This window comes from Balaenoptera musculus, chromosome 1 (genome assembly GCF_009873245.2).
Source record: "Balaenoptera musculus isolate JJ_BM4_2016_0621 chromosome 1, mBalMus1.pri.v3, whole genome shotgun sequence".
NCBI lineage: Eukaryota > Metazoa > Chordata > Mammalia > Artiodactyla > Balaenopteridae > Balaenoptera > Balaenoptera musculus.
Genome location: NC_045785.1, coordinates 169,410,127 through 169,432,391, shown reverse-complemented (window position 1 = coordinate 169,432,391; position 22,265 = coordinate 169,410,127). Strand labels below are relative to the sequence as shown.

The window sequence follows — 22,265 nt, the reverse complement described above, 5'->3', positions numbered from 1 at the left end:
TGTGTTACCACTTATCAAATTGATTGTTCCCCTATCAAAACAAAACAGGCTGGCTTTTTGATGTAATTTCAAGAGATGATTTGAAATGTCATGTTGCTGGGAGCCAATTACCTTATGACTAGAGTCACGGTCAACAGAATACATAATTAGCATGAGTTTGGGAAGGCTGCTTACTGCTAGTATGTTAATTAACTGTCTTTTGTCATAAAACAAAAAGGTTGTACGGAAGGTTCTGAAATAGGTCTTTTTTATTTACATTTCTCTGTGCTTATCATCGCGAGGCATGACAATGCAAAAGAATAGAAAATTTGAATTCCCCTACTTCAAATGAATACCCAGCTTGCAAGGTCAGGGTCATGTGCAAACTGCAATGCCATTCACCTCGCTCCAGTCCTGCCCCAGTGTATTATATGACTCGTGGAGTTAAATTAAGTATCGGGTAAAACTCAAATGTAAGAAATACTAAGCCCCATGAAACACATCCCCTAATAGACTTCTTCAAAGCTTCACTTGCTTTTGTGCCTCTTTTGAGGGCTGGACAGAGATTAGCTGACCTGGGAATTATACTTAGGTGTCATCTTTCTACTTCAGTCTTGAAATTTGGAGAGAATAAACCCATCATCAAGTGATGTTATTGCCTTTACCTCACTACGGCAGACAGAGGATGCACAACAGGCTTGTAAAGGCATCCTATCTGTGAGTCCAGGGCTCTGTAACTCATCTGCAGCTTCCTCTCGTCTGGGAGAGCCTGGCAATTCCACATTCTTGATTAAGGAACCAATTCTGTATTTCTTGAGCCTAAATGCATTCTAGAGGTAGCTATAATCAGTAACGGACAATTAACAATCAAGTTCATGGCAGCCTCGAGTCATGGTTTGACACACATGTGAGTAAACCAGCTTCTGGTTTGGAAAACAAGTTCAAGTTCCCAGAATTCGAATACAATTCTTCCACTGCCTAATGATGGCATTGTTTTACATGCAAAGGCAGGGGGGCCTCTCTTGGAGATCCCACAATTTTCTATGAGAAATGTGTTGTCATTTTGTAAGGGTCTGCAAACTCTTTTCTTCTTTTTTTTTCTTAGGATTTGGTTCAAGTCTTACAGTCACATTAGAATGGTCCCCCAAACAAAGCAAAACAAAATACAACACCTTGCTATTAGAAATATTGTTTACTTTGCAAATAGGATTTTCCATACTAATTTGTTTCCATTTTTCAACAGAGGTTTTTTTTTTTTTCCTGTTTCTGACATCATTAAAAAGACTATAAATGTAGTATAAAAAAACATTAAATGGATGGGGTGCAATGCTTTCGCTTTTGAGGTTTGGCTTTCTCATTTTTGTAGGGAAAGGAACCCTGGGGTACAGACAGTTGACAGAAAGGAACCAGGGCTCAGCTAAGTGGGAGAAGACAGTGAGTTTCTGAGAAACGCTTCACCCCCTTGCAGCAGCTTCTCTTCTTTCTGCCAGTTTGAAAGTTTATCCTGAATTGTGGTTACAGTTTTCAAAGGCATGGATGGGGGAGAGAGAACCAAGACGAGGATGGCTATCTGAGAAATCTGGCTCATTAAGTAGTAACAATAGCTAACCATTGCTAAGTGCCTTCGAGGTACGAGGGTGGTACTAATCCCAACACAGTCATGGAAAGAAATTGACTAATTTCATAGCTGGGCATGGAGTTTCTGGAGTGCTTGGCACATTCCTTCTCGGGACTCAAAAGGTTACAGAATCCTAGAGTTGAATGAAATCTTACAGGAATGCCCTTTGCCAACCTCCCTCCAAGTGGAATTCTTCCTACACTGGCCCTGACCACTGAAATGAGATTCCTTTCAGAGATGAGTCTCTTTGGGGGAATTGAGGGACACATACAAATATCCTCCAAAAGTTCTTGGATGCTTGCCGGCAAGAAAACTTAGGGACTTCCCTGGTGGTCCAGCGGTTAAGACTCCGTGCTCCCAGTGCCGGGGGCCCAGGTACAATCCCTGGTCAGGGAACTAGATCCTGCATGCTGCAACGAAGACCTGGGGCAGCCAAACAAATAAATAAATAAATAGTAAAAAAATGAAAACTTAGAATTCCTGATGTTTGGGTGCTATTACTGCTCTAAAGCGAACGCCCAGCTTATTCATAATGTGAGGTGTCACAACATCTGGGCTCCAGTCACTTAAGAGGATGACACAAAGTCCTAGTGAGGTCCGAAAACAGGTCCCTTCTGAACTAGAAACTTGGATGAGTCCTGATTACAGAGGGAAGGATGCATTCACTTCATCAGTGAATCCAAAATGAACAACTTGGAGATTAAACATCAGGTTTGGCAACAAGAGCAACAGTTTACTTGTAATATTTATTCCCAGCTCTGGTCTCACCCTAACCGTTCCTCAGTGCCTGACATCATTATGTATAATACCAAGTTTCATCACATATGATTCTGCCAAAGGATTTTTTTTTCCTAATTTTTTTCCTCAAATGGGAAGGAAGGAAGGAAGTTAAAAAGAAGGGAGAACAGGAGGAAGAGAAGAAACTGTAGTTGCCAGGTGCTGTGCTGGTTTACGTGTATACATCGGTACATACAGGGTGCTGTGTTAAATTTATGTATTACCTTATTAAGTTCTCACAAGGACGCTGCAGGGTGGGTACTATTTTTCCAACTACATCTTTTTCTAAATGTTAATGATAAGTCAAGAAGACTTAGAAAGAATCATTAATTAAGCCAAGGCCATGGAACTAACATTGACTCTAAATTCTACTACTCACTACACAAAGCTGTTTGGTGTTTTGTGATTGTTTTAACATTTAAGGCAGCATCTGAACTAAATAAGGGTCTGCTTTGTTATAGTAAAAGAAAACAAAAAAGACCTCTGGGTATCATCATTAAAGACAGAACACCATGTATATCTACACAATGGAATACTACTCAACCATAAAAAAGAATGAAATGTTGCCATTTGCAGCAACGTGGATGAACTTGGAGGGCATTATGCTGAATGAAATAAGTCAGACAGAGAAAGACAAATATCATATGATATCACTTATGTGTGAATCTAAAAAAAATACAACAAACTAGTAAATATAACAAAAAGGAAGCAGACTCACTGATATAGAGAACAAACTAGCCGTTACCAGTGGGGAAAGGGAAGGGGGGAAATAGGGGTAGGGGAATAAGAGGTTCAAACTATTAGGCATAAAATAAGCCATGAGGATATATTGTATTGTATAACATGGGGAATATAGCCAATATTTCATAATAACCATAAATGGAGTATAACCTTTAAAAACTCTGAACCACTACATTGTATACCTGTTAATTTACATAATATTGTACAGCAACTATAATTCAATTAAAAAAAAAAAACACAGAACACCATGTATTAGGGCCAGTAACAAGCACCAACTGCAAAGTAGTGTGATGAGTTACCTTTCTATCATTTGAAGTCTTGAAAATGAGGGATTTAAGGAAAACTGGGAATAGCAATATTTTTGTGCTGCACCCAAAATGTTTTCTTGAAATTTAAGACAAGTGTAAAGCAAATCAATGTGTTCAGAAAAATAGGGCATTTTTTTCTTTTTCCCCTTAAAAGCTAAAATTCCTCAGGCATGTTTCCTTCAGGCTTGCAACAAACCTGAACACCTCGTGCAGAAAACAAGTGCTAAACCGAAAACAGTGTCTCTGGCAGCAGATCCAACAAGGAGTGGAGCCTCAAAGCCTGAGGGACCCTGGCCCTTCTCACGGGGAAGGTAGACCAGAGCTCCAGAGGCAGGAGACAGCACCTAGAAGGGGCGTGGAGCGAGCAGCTCCCACAGACGTGCTGCTGAAACGTCAGCCTGGCGCTCGGCTTACCTCCATCACCTTCCACAGAGCTAAAATCTCTTTACGTCAGAATACACTGGGCAAAGCCTTTCTTCTTTTCTCTAACTTCAAGACGATGAGCACCAGGAATGAGGAAGAGAGAGAGAGGGATGGAGGGGAAGAGAGGGCCAGTTCACTTCACGGGAAAGCACTGGACCCAGCTACATGTCTGAACGCTGTTCCTGGGAACTCTTAGAATCTTTTCTGTGAGTGGTGGCCGTGAAAACAGAGCAGTAGCAGAGCCCTGTCACCCACCCACCACATTCAGATCATCAGGGCTCGGGCCCCTTTCTCAGACTCCTCAGACTCACACGAGATGCTTCAAGACGTTGCACTGATGCCCTGGTGCAAATGGCAGCGACACCTGATTTTTCCCCAAGCCATTTCTGGCCCTTTTTGTTCCTCCTTACAACCTGCATACCTATGTTCAGAGCACGAGCATTATAACACAACCCTCAGTACTGTAAATCAACCATAGTTTAATAAATGATCTTTTTAAAAAGAAGCACAGCTGGAGCTGAAGGCAGCACGCTTGCCCTTTCTCTGGTCTTCTTGGAACCTGAAAATGGTACCAGGCTTTAAAGAACAAGCAGACCTTGGAGATGTTGTGAGTTTAGTTCAAGATCACCACAATAAAGGGAATATCACAGTAAAATAAATAAATTAATTAATTAATTAAATAAAAATCCTTACACAACAGTGGCATATATGTCAGTGTTCCTATATGTTAAGCCTCAAAGAAAAAGTAAAGATTGGGAAGGGTCCAGCTGAGAAGTAGGCAAGATAGAGCTTGATGGAAGAGATACAATCTTAGAAATACAGGCTAGGCTACAAACAATAAATGCCGGAGAGGGTGTGGAGAATGCACTGTTGGTGGGAATGTAAATTTGTATCAGCCACTATGGAGAACAGTATGGAGGTTCCTTAAAGAAGTAAGAATAGAATTACCATATGACCCAGCAATCCCACTACTGGGCATATACCCAGAGAAAACCATAATTCAAAAAGACACATGCACCCCAATGTTCATTGCAGCACTATTTACAATAGCCAGGACATGGAAGCAACCTAAATGCTTATCGACAGACGAATGGATAAAGAAGATGTGGTACATATATACAATGGAATATTACTCAGCCATAAAAAGGAATGAAATCGGGTCATTTGCAGAGACGTGGACGGACCTAGAGACTGTCATACGGAGTGATGTAAGTCAGAAAGAGAAAAACAAATACCGTATATTAACACATATTTGTGGAATCTAGAAAAATGGTACAGATGAACTGGTTTGCAAGGCAGAAGTAGAGAGACAGATGTTGAGAATAAATGTATGGACACCAAGGGGGGAAAGAGGGAGGTGGGATGAATTGGGAGATTGGGACTAACATATATACACTAATATGTATAAAATAGATAACTAATGAGAACCTGCTGCATAGCACAGGGAACTCCACTTCATTTTGCTGTACAGTAGAAACTAGTCCAACATTGTAAAACAACTATACCCCAATTAAAAAAAAAAAAAGAAAGAAATACAGGCGAGGGAAGTCTCAAAATGCAGCTGATGAAGAGACAGAGGGGTATACAGAATATGAGGGTCCGTGGTGGATGGCATATATCAGATATATACATGTATATACGTATGTAGTTTTGTTTAACAATTAGCCCACATTCTAAAAAGCAATGCTTGGGAACAGACAAATAGAGATGCATGTCAAAACTAAAATGTCACCTGCCTTTATGCACAGCCCTGATCAAAACATACTAGATCACTGGGCTTTATTTTGAGAAGCAAAATAAATTTCAGAAACTAAAGAGAGTCCGAATGAGTCAAATATTGGATAACTGGAGGTATTGGCACACATATGGAGAATGTGAATTCTACAAAGATTTCTTTTTTAAACAGGAGGCTATGGTGGCTCTTGGGGAAGATGTTTGGTACGGGAGAAGATGGAACCTATCAAATAAAATGAGATAATATAAATATTTCATTTAGTCGTTATCATCTCTCTTTATGATGATGAGAAGACATTATTATCATATTTTTTATTCTAACTCATAAAAAATGGTCCATCTTCCACATTTGTAATGGGCTACAGCACACTAATCTTAGTTTGGCATAAAGCTCATACAAACCACTCAATATTTTCAATATAAATGTAATGACTTCTGATTTTAGGGAAAAATAACAACACTCAAAAAAAAAAAGAAAAAAATCATCACTGGTTAACTCTAACCTCTCCTATTGGTCATTTCTATAAGTATGTGCATTTGCAAAAAATAAAATAAACTTTCTGCATATTCATTATGAAGAAGACAGATGATAATCAGTAGGAGAGACAGCAAATTTGTTCTTGAGGATTAGTCTCCAATTGGTTGAATTTCAACATCAACCTGGCAATTTTACTATTAAGTCAGCAGAAGTGAGTTACTACCGGAGAACATCAGGCAAAGGGAAGGGAACATGCTAGAATAAATTGTGCATTATTTCTGGCATTAGTTAAAGGAACAGAGCATTATAAGAAAAAAAAAATACAGTACCATTGATTTTTACAGGTGTTTAATACAGATAAGCTGAAAAAAGGGTTTCCATTTTAAGCCCAGTGATGGCTAAAGATGCATTCAAATATGTTCAAAAGCAATCTAAAGTCTTCTAAAATGGTGTTTAAGCTATTCAAGCAAAACGTAAATAGTTTTTGTCGTAGTACTGAGGAAGGTAGAACAAAAACAGAGTCCAAGAAGCTGACCCTGGCACACTGCCGGCCACTGTAAAATAAGGGGGGGGGGGTCATTAAAACAGAGGTAATAATATTAATCCATTACATGATCACAGGTTATTTAGTGAAAACAGTAACAGACTGTCCTTAGAAAGGCAGGACGCATAATTACTGTGAAAGTCTCCAAGACCCCCTCTCAGAAGAGACGGAAAAAAACAGTCAAGCTGAAGACATATACGTTTCAGAGAGTCATTACATAAAGAAACTAAATCTAGGGTGTTTTACCTTGTCTGTTTTAACACATTTCTTTAAAGTTTATTTATGAATAGGGAAACGTTTGCTTTTATCTAACACTGAAAGGATACATTTAAGTGCTTTGCAAAAACCAAATTATAAAAAAAGTTTATGTTGGCATAATTTCTGAATGGATAATGTTTCTATTTCACTTATTTTGGGGTGCCATTGGCCTCCAATTTCTGCAGAGCTGTTTGTTCACACAGTAGACCACACAACAAACAAAGCCAAAGCTATAGCAACCACGTTTAACCACATAAACAGAGCATTCATAAACGCTATGAGCCAGGGAGAGAGATGTTTGCTTTTGGCATTCTTCACCATGTGCTATGATTTGTCTTCTTCTCATTAGCAATCAGCCTTTCTTTCTTAGAAACATATTTTGATAACTCTGGTTCAAACGTAAGTCTAATTTTAAAGTTTGAATCCCTTGCACATCTGTTTTTTTTTTTTTTTTTTATCTACTCCTCTCTTATCCATGACATTGGCTGGATATCATCTTCTCTTCCCTAAGTGTTATGATCATATCCTAACTGACCGCAGGGTAGGTGCTCTCGTGTGAACAAAAAAGAGGCAGCGTGGTTAGCCAAAGCCCCTCTGGTCAATTGATCGACAGACACAAATTTAGTGCCTCTTTCCTATGCATCTAGCATTGAGAACAGGGCTGATATAAATGAGGCTAGAAGGGACGCAATAGACAAAAATATCCCTCCCACAACAGGTATTAGAATAATTGCAAAACATCATGTTAACTGGGATGAAAGAACGCTGTACAGCTGAACAGTTAAGTCTAAGTATTGTGAAGAATGAACTTCGGGAGAAGCCAAGCGAAGTTGGAGAGGTTTATTGTAAAGATGCCCAGTCGCTAACAGATCCCGTGAGCTGCGATGGCTGACTCATGTTCTGGGGATGCTAAAGTGGAAATCCCAGGACTCAGAAGCTGCTGTTTGTTAAACACGTGATATGATCAGCCACAAGTCAGAGGACCTAGACAAGTTATCTTGACTAGCCTGGTTAGTGATACTTGGGGACACACACCGGCTCAGCTGTGATCATGTCTCAGAGTTTCCATAGGAAAAATGTCATGAGACTCCTTATGTCATCGGTGCTGAGAAGACATGTAAAGGCAGTCTTAGCAATATCAGGAACTTGGTAATATTTTAGAATTTAGTTATATTTGCAGTATTATGAAACTTTATCTAAAATGTATAGGGGAACACGACTCAACTCAGACATCGGAATTTATATTACACAGAGTTACACTACCAATTTTAATTCTACATAGGTGGGGCAGCAAGAACACAAGTGTTTTTTTGAAAACAAACAACTTTTTATTGAAGTATAGTTGATTTACAATGTTGTGTTAGTTTCAGGTGTAGAGCAAAGTGATTGTTTTATATATATATATATACATATATATATAATACATATATTATATATATATATATATATATATATATATATATTCCTTTTCAGACTCTTTTCCATTATAGGTTATTACAAGATATTGAATATTGTTTTGAAGCCAGAAAATCAAGGTCCAAATCTTTGCTTGACCAACATCAAGCAACATCTGATAGATCATTTAACTTCTCAGGTGTCTTGTCTGTAAAATTGGGAAACAGGAAGACTTGCCCCTCCCGGGGATGTCATAGTGAAGCTCACACAGGTGGATATGCACGAAACTGCCCATAAATGCTTATGCACTCTACATAAATCATTGTTATCGTTATTCACCTGGGTTTATACCAGGACATCCTGCTTGCATAGGAGGAAAGTCACTCGGTAAACATGCTCACTCCCTTGGGAAAGAATTCTTACCACTCTTGTGAATTTGAGGAATAACATCTGAGTTGCATTAACTGGCGTTTATTAATGTATTATGAACCACTGCCGTGGCATCTGATTCACAATAAAAAGATTAAGCAGACTAATTTGTCATTTATTTTCCAATGCCTGCTTTCCTGCCCGAAGCACCACTAATATCCCAGGAGCTCGTCAACCCAATTATTTCCCATTTTACACTACTTGCTGAAAATAGTGCTAATGTGCCAAAAAGGCTTTGCTCCTTGGTGATGAAAAAACAAAACAAAACAGAGCAAAACAAAAACAAAAACAAAACCCTCCTACTCTACCCAACTCAATACTGTTGTCATTGGGTGAGGAGAAACACCCCCGGACCACTGGGCTATATCTAGTAATCAAACCAAATTAGCAGCCTGACTACACTGTGGACTCGAGCCGCAGACCTGTGCTTATTGAGAATTTATTTTTGGGGTGGAAGGGAATTCCATCTGTAGAATGAAATTCACAAGCTAGAGGGAGCTGAATTATACTACGCCTATATACACAAACAGTTCTGTTTGTTTGTTTGGGGAATTGCATGTCAAAATCACTCAAATAACTGGTGAATTCAACTTTTTTTTTTCTTCTCAAACATTTGATAACCAGCTATTTAGCCAACTCCAAATATTAATTTGCAAAACTAATTTGTGAATGTAGACACAACTCAATATTAATAGAAGAAGCATAAAGATACCTCGTTGTCTATGCTTTTTTAATTCAGCCTTATAAATAGTTTTTAACCTTAATATGTAACATTTCTGCTACTTGCTTCAGTCTGTTTCACTTTGAAAATGTGCTTTTTGCTTATCCCAGGAGTTTCTGTATTGCTTAAAGCAAAATACTCCAGCGTACATTCACAGCTATGAACTGTAAACACTTTTCTACCTTATTCTGCCCAAGGCTCAGAGCCAGTTTAAATGTCTGTGGATAATTTCAGGAGCCTACAAGACTCCACAGAGTCATGAAAAATTATTATTTTTTGAAACTTGCCAATTTTACCAGCAATGTAAAATTTCTATTTAAAAAATCTGATCATTTTAGCTGTGGGGAGACACTGACTGAAAACATAGTGTTTTTTTCTTTCAAGTAAGATCAGCTTCAAGGATGAGATGCAGCAGATTAAATTAATCTCTATGAGGTTATTTCTTACCATTATTTTCTTAAATCCTTCCCTCACTTTAATCAAGAACAGGAATGTTAAGGGCTTGATGCAGGGAAGAAGCATAGATTAGTGGTTAGCAAAATAGCCAGAAAACCAGGAAACATGAATTCTATTCTCGGCCAAATGGTCTTAGGTGAGCTCATGATTCACAGCCTCAGTTTCTCCATCTGTAAACAGAAAGTGTTGCACTTACCGCAAAGGAAAGCTTCACGGTGGTAATGTTGTGGAGTGCCGACTGTGTGCCAGGCACAGAGCTAAGCGCTTTTAAAGGATTATTTTCTTTAATCCTTCGAAGTAGAAAATATCACTCTCCTAACTTTACAAATAAGGTAACTGAGGTACAGAGACGTTGAGTAACTGACCCAAGGTCACACAGCTGGGAGCCAACTGCAAAGGCTGAGCTCTAACCCTTCGGCCACACTGTTCTCTACATCCCTGGCCTTGAGGAATGGGATAGACCGCATACCGAATCCAGAAAATTGTCAGAATAGGGGCCCAGACTGTCCCTCTCTTCTCGGGGCTCCGTGGCTGTTCTCCCTAATCCACACGCTCTGGGCCACTCCTGCCACCTGCCTTGGGGGGAGGACCACCCAGGCTCGGGCCTCCCTGGCTGCGCTGCCCCTGGCAGCACCCACCCACTGCAGCTGTCACACAGCAGAGCTTCGTCTGCCAACCGAACCCAAGCGAGACCTCTGGGCACGGTCAAGTGCAGCTGGTGGAAGGAGGCTCAGATTTCCGATGAACTGAACACAATGGACCAGCACTGTCACGCGACCGTTACGAAAGCACATCTCGCTGCTCATTTTTCTAGCAGAAGTGCCCGGGCTATTTAAAACTACCTCCCCCCAACCGCCCCCCACCCCCCAGCTCTTGCATGCCTTCCTAGGGGTAAAGTTCAGCCAGGGGACTATCGGCCAGATGTTATCTGGTGTCACTATTTTCTTTGCAAAATGAGGACCAAACACAACACAGAAACTGGCTTCCAGAGGAAAACTGTCACTGTTGCTGACAGCATGGATCCCAAATGGCACACTTGCAGAGTGTAAAGGGGCAACGCTGGGACTCCTCCATTCGAACCTGGTGTTCGCAGGAAAAGCCAACTTGAACTTGACTTACCGCAGAGGCTCATGAAATGCCTCATTCACTAATAGGACTCATCTTCTGTATCAGAGCGAACTTGCCAAAGCTAGAGCAAAGGTTTAAAAGGTCTCACCACACCGTACCTTTGGGGTGCTGTACGAAGCATGGTTTTAAAGTACACCGTATCGGTGGGTGTTCATTAGAAACTGTGGTCATGTAACACATTTTATAATTGTGAACTCAGTAAGAGCTACTGATCTTCACATTTCACGACTCTGATTAAGCAGTGAATAGTAGAATGATGCCTTTTGTACTTAAGCCAAAAATAAATAAGCAACAAATAAGGAATGTTACAGTAAAAGAACCAAACTTTTGGAAACGCCCTAGGACTTTAATGTGTCTGGAATAAGAATGCAAATGGTATACACCTAACTTTCCTGAAAGTCAAGAGTGTTTACATCCAATTGCTAGATCAATATTTGCACATTTAAAAGAACTAAACTGGCTTAAGAGAAGCCTGGTATCCGCTAAAATCTAACTGGAAGCAACAGAAGAAAGGAATCATACATACGACTTTAAGATATTTGAAAAGCTTCTCCCTATAAAGAGGCCTTTCAAAGATGGCAAACACTGAAGATTTGCCAATAAAGAAAGAAAATCTTTCCAAACAAGTCATTTAAACAATGTGGAACATATATCAAGACTTCCTTATCTTAGTCATGGTTTAGAGAAAACATTTTGTGATCTTTTTATATTCAGATAGTCTCCTTACAAAACGTTGCCTTCTTTGGTTCAAAGATCAAAACTAAATTTAAACAATTTTGTAGTAAAGCATCACGTAATGCAAACTGTTGTTATTGAGGAAAAAAACAAACAAAAAAATAGGAGCTTAGTGAGTCAATGTAGAATAGACTTCCTTAAAAGAGGAAATACTTTGGGAAAACTTGCCTTAGACATGCATCAAATAATATCTGGAAGTTGTGAAAGACCCTGGGAAATAAACTCTTCTTCCTATAAATATTGAAAAAACAGCTACAAGATGCAAATGAACTACTGAACTCAATTCTTGGTCTTTAAAATGTATTTCAATAGAATAGCCAATGCATCACCTCAGTGTGAAAAAAGATACACAGTAATAGCATTCTGAAAAATGAATTAAGAACACATTGTCATCAACTCCAGCAAAAATAATAAAGGTAGAGAAGATTAAGAGGCAAGCATATCTTTCAGAATTGTAAAATGGGTTTATAGGTCTTCTAATAACAACTTTTACTCAAGCCTTACATAAATAGGCTTAGATGATACAAATATTATGTGGGCTGTGTGGACACTCCCAGGTTCCTACTCGTGTTTAGGGATTACTTGATAGAACAGAGACATTTCATTCCTATTGGGCCGAGGGATTACTGCAAAGAAACATCTAATATTCCATTTTTTAATTTCATGCATTTTTTATTTACCTTTAATGATCCTGTATATATTCATCATCCTGAAATATTAAAACAGTATGAAAAAAGTAATAAATTGGTGGAAAATTTAGGGAATAGGAATGCAACAGCACGCAGATCATACACTATCAAGTGCTTGATACACATTTAAAATTACTGCCGACTACGGCAAAGCCAAATTCCTAGCAGATTTCTGAAGCACAAAGTCACAATAAGAAGATCAGCAGAACAGACTGAAATAATAGAATATTCATCCCTCTAATCCATATGCAATTCTTTAGGGCTTTTTTTTTTTTTAACAATGCATATGAGGTCTGACTGTATTCAGGATTTAAATAAGTTGTCTCTCTCCTTCCTGCTCCTATTTTTATATTAAAAAAATGTATATATAGTTATCATTTCTGCACTGCTGCACCAGCGAAGACAAGGTTAGCACATTTCCTCACACCTCAAATGAAACAATACCGGTTTTAAACAACAAAGGTGTTAAAAGAAATACAATGTATTCATCCCACCAAAATCTCCTGAACCAGATTTTTGGAAAGAAGGAAAGTTGGTGTCATTCATAGGGGAAATGAAGTGATGTTCCTGTCACTTAATTACCAGTTAATGAATTGATATAATATTGCATTTAAATATTGACCAGAAAAGCAAAAAGCTGGCGTTTCACCTCTGCTTTATTCACCTTCCCTTGCAAACAGATGATATTGTCTGTCTGTTGGGCATTAAGAAATATCGTAGCAACGAATAGAAAATTACAGAGGAAGAAGCCACCAGCACCTAGTTTGGGATGAGCTCTTCCGGGAGGGAGCTTGGAAGTCTGGGAAAGGGCAAGGACACGCTGGGCATCAGATGCCCAGCAGTCAGTTCAACTGTCAGGCACCTGGCAGCTGCGTCCTCATCCTCGAAGCCCATGTTCTAGTTGCCCCCTGTTAACATGAGTTGTCTTCCAGCAGGTATGGTGTTTTTATTTATTTTATTTAATTATTATTTTTTTAAACAGAGTCACAGATTTATTTATTTATTTGTTTATTTATTTATTTATGGCTGTGTTGGGTCTTTGTTGCTGCGCGCGGGCTTTTCTCTAGTTGCGGCGAGCGCGGGCTACTCTTCATTGCGGTGTGTGGGCTTCTCATTGCGGTGGCTTCTCTTGTTGCGGAGCATGAGCTCTAGGCACGTGGGCTTCAGTAGTTGTGGCTCGCGGTCTCTAGAGCACAGGTTCAGCAGTTGTGACGCGCTGGCTTAGTTGCTCCGCGACATGTGGGATCTTCCCAGATCAGGGATCGAACCCGTGTCCCCTGCATTGGCAGGCAGATTCTTAACCACTGTACCACCAGGGAAGTCCCAGGTATGGTGTTTTTAAATTACCTTCTTTTGCTTTCTTTGTGTATTCTGATTTTTTTTCTTTAAGAACCACTTATTGTCTTGTAACAAGGAGGAAAACCAACATAACAGAAACTACTTAAAATGCTACCTAGTTTTTAAAGTCTCATACACCTCTTCTTCTTTAAGAGGCTTTCTTCCATTCACCCAACAGATTTGGTCCCTCCTCTGTACTAATGTTGCTAGCAAATGCTTTATGGCCCAAATCACATTCTGCCTTGTGGTATGGCCCTTCGCCTTCTAAGCATGGCTTTTGTAGGATTAAGTCCCTTCAGGGCAAAGGCTGCGTCTTCTTTCCCACTATTTTCTCTCTTGCAGTACTAATCACAGCTCCTTGTACCTAGTGAGGATTTAGTAATTTGCTGCTGATATTGAATGAACTAAAACTAGTTTTATTAAGTGTTTTTTATTTCTGTGATACTCACTGTTTTTCAGCTCACTACTACAATTAGACAATTCTACCAGTTGTGAATGAGGTTAGTTACCGTGAATGACACTAAACGCAGAGATAGAACACCTTTCAGAAAATGAATTGGAGAGGATTTGCATGTCCTACTACCTCAAACAATGAGCCTAACAGAAAAGAGAGTGTGCAGCTCTGCAGAACGATGAAAATATTTACAGGAAGTGGAGCAGATACAAACAATATAATGTTGGAAATAAACATTCCCATTCACACCAAGCAATAGAAAAATGTATAGGAAATGAAGGGGGTATATGGCAGAGAGAAAGAAAGAGTTCTTCACCCTACTTAGGAGAGAAAAATAGGAATTTCTTCGGGGAAGATATGCCACCATACCCAAACTTAATAAATATAAAAGCAAAGCCTGCTAAAATTTTCCGTGGACAGGGCAGTCTTTGGGAAGTTCCCACAGCCCAGACTACAGCTCTTAAGCTCCTTTGCCAACACCTCTTTGCATTTGCCTGGCTGTAATGCACCTCCATTTCTCTCTAACCCTCACAACGCATCCAGATCAAGGCAAGCTGAGAATCCATCCAATTTTAATCCAATTCCTTCTTGAAAAGTTTAAGCTTATTCCTTCATTCCTCTTTAATGACATTAAGACACTCGAGGGGGGAAAATATTCAAAACATGGAGTGATGAATGGCAAGAGGAAAAGAGGGGAAAACAACTTATTAAAGCTGATCTGAATCGTAGGAAAAACCAAACCTAATGTCTTTGTACACACTTCTGTCTTATGTCAGAACAAACTGCCTTCAATTATAATTATGACAGGATGATCCTATCTATGACATGATATCTTTTTTTCAGCTCAAGTTCTCATGCCACTAAGCCTTTCAACTCTAGGCAATCATTCAAGAATTCAGAAGTGTTCTCAAGTTCTTGTGTGAACCAAGATGTGTCAACGCAGGGCAGGTGGTTCAGCGGCTCTGAGATTCTTCGCTCAGTCCATCCAGCATTTGCCTTAAGCCCCTTACAAGCAATACATATCCTGCTTTGCAATTAGCCACCCAGGCTTGCTAGGGTTAATAAATTCCCTGATATTTATAACTGGCAACAACAGGTCAAGGTGTCACATACGATGGGACAGAGAGAGTGGTAAGACGGCTAGTTTTAAATTCTGTAAGAAGTGCCAACTCCATTCACAAAAGCTTGTCTTCCCAGAGAAGCTTTCCTCCCCTTGTCTACCCACTCTCTCTTTGTGGTTTCATGAACTTTGCTTTCCTTACCTTCGTGGGCTGCTAATATTTGATCAGAGTTTTTTGAGAAAACATTTCTAAAACATGAATAAACTACATCATGAAGTTTTTAGAGAGCCTGACTCCGTTTTATAGATTCCGTTTTATGTGTGTCAATTCATATAGAAGTCTGAGCTAACAAGGGCATACCAGGGTTAGGTCACCTGTCATAGACACTTGGAAAGTAGAGCCATTGGTAACTACTGTTGTCATCCCTCTTACCTTGTCTGCTCCTTCCTCCTGGGACAGATGTGTGCTTACTTTCACGAGTAAATTCAGATTTCCCTCCTTCCAGCCCATACTGACTTTTTTGGAAGTTGCTATTTAGTAGGAGTTTCAATTTGCTGGAAAATACTAAATGTGTTACCCGTTCAACTGAACCATTTGAAATTGTTTGGGTTTTGCAGGGTCAAGTAAGGAAAAGTCCGTATCATTCAACCTTATACATTGCCTCATCTGAGTCCCACAATGATATTTTGCGGCAGATAATATTATTTCCATTTTACTATTATTGTGTAGTGTCACATGACTACTCAGGGACAAAAGCTGGGGCTTGAAAACTGGGTCTATATGGATTCACAGCTCAGGCTGCTGACCTCCTGATGGAGTTACTGTCTCTACCACCTGGCTGAGCAGGATGGGTGTTAGGACTCTGGCACAAATACGTTCACCTTTTAGAAACCTTGGCATGATAAATTATAGGATCTCAGAACGGGACCATCTTACTCTTTCTATCAAGATGGAGATACATTTTTTAGAGCCATTTGACAATGACATTAGTTGATAGTGAATTTCAACCCAGACTTAGACATGCCCTATGCTCAAGTAGCTTTCAAAGTCACTGATCTACAGACCGGTGGCTGCCAGAGGTGGTAGGTGGGCAAAACGGGTGAAAGGGATCAAACGGTACAAACTTCCAGTTATACAATAAATAAGTCACGGGGATGTAGTGTACAGCACAGTGACCAGAGTTAACAATACTGTCTTGCAGCTGTGAAAGTTGTGAAGTGAGTAAACCTTAAAAGTTATCACAAGAAAAACATTTGTAACTGTGTGTGGTGGTGATGGATGTTAACTAGAAAATAAGTCACTGTTCGAAAACAGAGTCTCCTTAAGAAATAATGATCTTCTCTGAAAGCCCGAACGGATGAAAAATTATATAAAATAACACTTGGAGGAAACCAATTTTTTCACAGACCCAACTAAAATCATCTCCAGCGTAAATGGGATGACCAAGAAGAAAGGAAAATGCGCTTCCTGGAGACAGATAATGGTATCAAGGTTGCAGTTACACTTAGCCAAGTGCTCGCAGATTAATAAATTTCTAAAAGAGCATGTTCTTAAAGTAGGAAATATTTTTTCCCAGTCCTTCCCCCTTAAGCCATTTGAACCTGATGGCAAACACCTGTTGTCGTCTAGCAGCATGAATTAAGCAGGTGTGTGGAAGGCTTCTCTTCAAGTCATCGAGGGGTTCTGCCACTCAGGCTTGGGCTGCTTCTGGGTATCATGGATTATCGGTTTGTGTTCCTTCATTTGTTTATATAAACGGACCAATGGCCGTTGAAACACTTCAGAGCACTTAACTAAAGCAAACACAGCTCTTGAACTTTAAATATCCAACAAGAGGAGCTATTGACAAGGAGGACTTAACTTAGCAAATCTCAATATCATTTGGAAACTTAATACAATCTTCCAGATTTACAAAGAAGGCACACAACCCAGACACTTATCTTAACTTTGGCTCCACATAGAAGATACCATCCTGAGTTGAGACAAGATTCAAAAATCATGCTGCCACCTAGCAGTTTCGCTTGGTTCTTTAATTGTTGTTGGAATTGAAGATGAGGCTACCCAATAAGAGAAGGGAAATAGGGACTTTAGCTTCTATCTTAGCCTTCCTGCTTTTGATTCCCTCCCATTCCTCACTCTCTAAACTCAAAAGATATTTCTGAGAGAAATCCTGTGAGGAAAACCTTAGATTAACATCAGGGTACCTGGACTTCCGTCCCAGCATTCCCATCATCTGAAAAACTATGCATAAGTCACAAATCCTCCCTGAGAATCACTTCTCTGAACTGGATGCAAAGACCCTTTCAAATCTAATAGCCAATTGTTCTATTTTTAAGGAATTTACAATGACGAAATCAATTGATTGATTTACATTAGTAGCTAGAGAAAGAGCGCCATAGTATCATTGCATGTAAGGTTACATAAAATATTCCCAAATGGTGGCAATGGGTTCATTATGTTGCTTCCTTTACGTCTAGAAAGAAATTGCACATTTCTCTGATGATTTTTAGAAATGTTAATATTATGATGGCATTTTAGATGCTGGAGAGTTATTCTATGTATTCTCCTTTGGAATTCCATAATCTTACTTTAGTTATTGCTTGGATATGGCTTTGCTTTAGTGCCAGGAGGAAAAACACAAAAGAAAACACATTACCTTTAAGAAATTTAAATCACTTAACCTTATTTCCAGGCTGACCAATAAGTTGGATTCCAGTTCTTCCCAACTGTTAGGTTTTCTAATTCAACAGACTTGTTTATCTTCTCTTCTAGAATGTTAGAGCCACCAGGTTTCTGGTGGGAATGTAAGCTGTCTTTACAGGATTCAAGGCATTAGACTAAAACAAAATTTTCAGGGAAATCTGAAACTTCTACTGGCTACTGGCCTATGATTTTATATATAGTGCAAAAAGCATTAAAATAATATTCACAACTTTTGCTACTGATCAACTGTCTTCCATTACAATGAAAGACAAGTCTACTTCATATGCACCTTTTACAACACACACCTGGCTGGAGCCCATGGAGATAAGTTTCCAACTATAAGATGTTTCTCTTGTTTATCTCTTTTTCTGATAAAACCATACACACATCTAACAAGGGAGCAGAGTCCAGAAAAGTTGGAAAATGACATTCGTCCCTCTTCCCACCCCCCGCATTCCTCAAGAACTGTCATTTTAGGGAATAATGCCCAATGTCTTGTCAAGTGCCTCTCTTTGTTTTAAGCTTCTTCTCCTTTTTACATTTATTATTATTATTTTTTTTTTTTTAAATTTTTCACAAAGCCTGGATCGGAGAGGGTGTGAACTACTGAATGAGAAAATCTTAGGCACAGATCCTACAGGGAACAGCTTTTGAAACTCTCCAACATACTAACTCATAATTGGGTTTTAATGCATAAAAAGGCTGAGTAATTTAAATGTTTAGAAAAGAAAACAGTCTTTCCTAGAGTTTATGAAGTGCTAAGCCTATTTCTTATAATGATTAACTGTTATTCATCCTTTCAAACACGAGCATCTTCGAGCATATGCTCTGGAGAAGGAAGGAATGTTGAAGACACACGCCAGATTACCGAACTGGTGTCTCACTGTGACGGATTTGTAGCACATTTTTGTGAAGTTGGGGAAGTAACAAACCATGAACCCTGCTGAGATGGCTGTCTACCTGCCCTGCCTTACGAAATGAAGAATAAATGTTTTAATATTCAATATCAATATCAATATTTAATATTCAATATTGATATCAATATCAGATATTCAATATCTGTCTGCATGTGGTTCTGCATGATTGTACTTGGTCAGGAAGGAGGTCAGTGGCCTGTAGAATGTGCCACTGAGGTCTGTTCTTTTTTTGTTTGTTTGTTTGTTTGTTTTTTGGCTGCATTGGGTCTTCGTTGCTGCACGTGGGCTTTCTTTAGTTGTGGCGAGCGGGGGCTACTCTTCGTTGTGGTGCACAGGCTTCTCATTGTGGTGGCTTCTCTTGTTGCGGAGCACGGACTCTAGGCACACGGGCTTCAGTAATTGTGGCATGTGGGCTCAGTAGTTGTGGCTCACGGGCTCTAGAGCGCAGGCTCAGTAGTTATGGCACACGGGCTTAGTTGCTCCATGGCATGTGGGATCTTCCCGGACCAGGGACCGAACCCATGTCCCCTGCATTGGCAGGCAGATTCTTAACCACTGCGCCACCAGGGAAGTCCCCAGAGTCTGTTCTTGACAACTTGATACATCCGCCTCTATTTGTCATCAGGTTCTGACCCCACACCATGAAAATTATGAGAGTAACGGGCAGAAAACGTGGGCATTGTTATCTCTCCATGTCAGTTCTGAAAGTGCTGGGCCCAGAGACAAATCCTTGTAGTACATTCTTCCTGCCCCTTCAGGCAAGGTTTGGATGGCGAAATCTCTGGCCTGAGCCTCAGAACAGTACGTGGGACTGAGCGCCATCACTACTGCTTCTATATCTCGGTATGGCTTAGATGTTCTCCTTGTAAAAAGAAAACAGTAAAATGTGGACAATAGTACCCATGTTGGGTGGTTGTCAGCGTCCAATAGGATAATGCAGGCAAAGATATATTGTAAGGAGCTCTACAAATTCCCTCTAATGTTTTTCAGCGGGTAATCAGACCTCTGAATTTTTTAGTGACATTTCAGAGACTCCAAGAAGGAAGGGACAGCCTCAAAATCTGGGATGGTGGATCCTAAGCTACATTTAATGTAAAAGACAAATAAGCTAATAAATGCGTTTAGTTCCTACTGATGCTGGAAGTGTGCATAGTGGGTAGTGCTAAGCAACCCTGGATTCAAATCCAGTCTCTGCCACCGAACAGCTGTATGACTTCAGCAATGTGGCTTACACTCTACGAAGCATTTCAGAAGGAGAAGGACTTAAAGTAACAGGACTCCTCGGCATCAGCATCTTAACAAGGACTCTCTGGAAATGTAATGATACGTTATCATCAGCCCAGTACTGAAAGGGTACGTAGTCTAGGCAGATAGGCCTCCCAACTACATCCTAAGTCCTCAGATTTAAGCTGGATCCATTAGCCCCTCTGTGGCAAAACCTTCCCAGCCAATGAAGCCAACCCCCTGTCTGAGTTGAAGTGTCAATCAATGTCGATTCTATAGCATCCAGTTGGGAATATAAACTCCCACTCAAGTTTCTTACATTTCCCTTGCTAACAAAACTAGGGGAACAGCAAGATTTACCTAAATATTCTCATATGCTGAGATGTAAAGGGAGGACAGGTGGAGTGAATTTGAATTTAAGCTCAGTTCTAATGACAAGGTGCCCAAGTCACTTGGATCCCAGGAAATGTGAAAGGAAAACACAAACACAAGCTTAGAGACAGACAGACAGTGTGCAATCAGTAAGGGTACGCACACTGGCTAAGGGTACGATTCTAATACAATACATTTATCTGGACTTGTAAACAAATAGTACCCTGAAATGTAGTATCAGAATCAAAAGTACAGTGTGGACTTATGCGTGCTGGCACACCTTCTGACCTTGAGTTTTAAGTACTAGCTGTGTGATCTGGGCTTACCGGCCACATCGAGTACAGTTTACCCCCTGGCTCAGAAGTCAAGAGAGGTGATAAGCAGAGGTTAGTGATAATAATGCTATTATACTATTAGAACATTATTGGATATCATGTGAAAATTGTTTTATAAACATTTCCCGATTTAATTTCATCCTTATACTAATAAGCCTTTGGGTTTGATATTACTGATCCCATTTTACGAAGTAGGAAACTGAAGGTAAGAGGCCTAATGTTGCTGAAGCCAAGGGCCTTGTTCTTAATTTTAGTCCATACTCACATAAATTCAAGTTTCAGATTGGATCCCAGAGTCCTTAGTAGAATGACACTGTCATTGCTTCTGATTCTCAGAAAGGAACTTGAAACTGTTCCTCCAAAATTTTCCATACTTTGGTTCCAAAAGGGCTTGGAAAGTTCTGCTATCATCAACTGACCAAGTAGATACTTTAGAGTCTGCAATCACGCAGAATTTTCATGGGAGTTCCTCTCTCGTTCCCAGCTATACCAGAAGGAGAGTGATCCTGACTGATCTCTCACAGACACTGACGTTGCAGTATTGACTGCTTCAAAACTGAAAGAAAAATAGATCTCAGATTTACAGGTTGTGACCATAGAAAAAGCCTGGAAGAATTATTTATCTTAAATGATAACAGTGTATAGCTCTGTATATTAACGGAATGGTGGTGATTTTCATTTTCTCCTTTAGATTTGTCTGTATTCTTAAAATATTTTACAACAGACATGCTTTACTTTGTTACTGAAAAAATATGTTGAGAATAACATGGCGATATACTGGTCTGATGATTTTATTTAAAACAATGTCTCTAAAATATTCTCTCTTACAGTACAGTCATCTTATTTTGTTCTGGATTTTAAAACTTATTAAAATGTTATCAGGGGACTTCCCTGGTGGCGCAGTGGTTAAGACTCCGTGCTCCCAATGCAGGGGGCCCAGTTTCGATCCCTGGTCAGGGAACTAGATCCCACGTGCATGCCGCAACTAAAAGTTCGCATGCCACAACTAAGGAGCCCGCCTGCCACAACTAAGGAGCCCACGAGCTGCAACTAAGGAGCCCGCCTGCCACAACTAAGGAGCCCACGAGCCGCAACTAAGGAGCCCGCCTGCCACAAATAAAACCTGGTGCAACCAAATAAATAAATAAATGAATAATTTTAAAAAATGTGATCAGTAGTTATACTGTACAGATCTTCCTTGATTTTACAATGACTTGACATCCCAATAGATAAGTTGAAAATATTGTTAACTCAAAAATGCATTTAATACACCTAACCTACCAAACATCATGGCTTAGCCTACCTTAAACGTGCTTACATTCGCCTACAGTTGGGCAAAATCATTTAACACAAAGCCTATTTCATAATAAAATGTTGAATATCTCATGTAATGTATTGTAAACTGTACTGAAAGTGAACAACAGAATGGTTGTCTGGGTCCAGAATGG

At 39.7% G+C, this 22,265-nt stretch overlaps 1 protein-coding gene across 3 annotated transcripts in view; it reads right to left on the bottom strand.

The window, feature by feature from the left end:
- Positions 1-22,265, bottom strand: part of ESRRG (estrogen related receptor gamma) — a 624,815-nt gene that overhangs the window by 295,909 nt on the left and 306,641 nt on the right. The gene's annotated exons all lie outside the window — the stretch shown is intronic.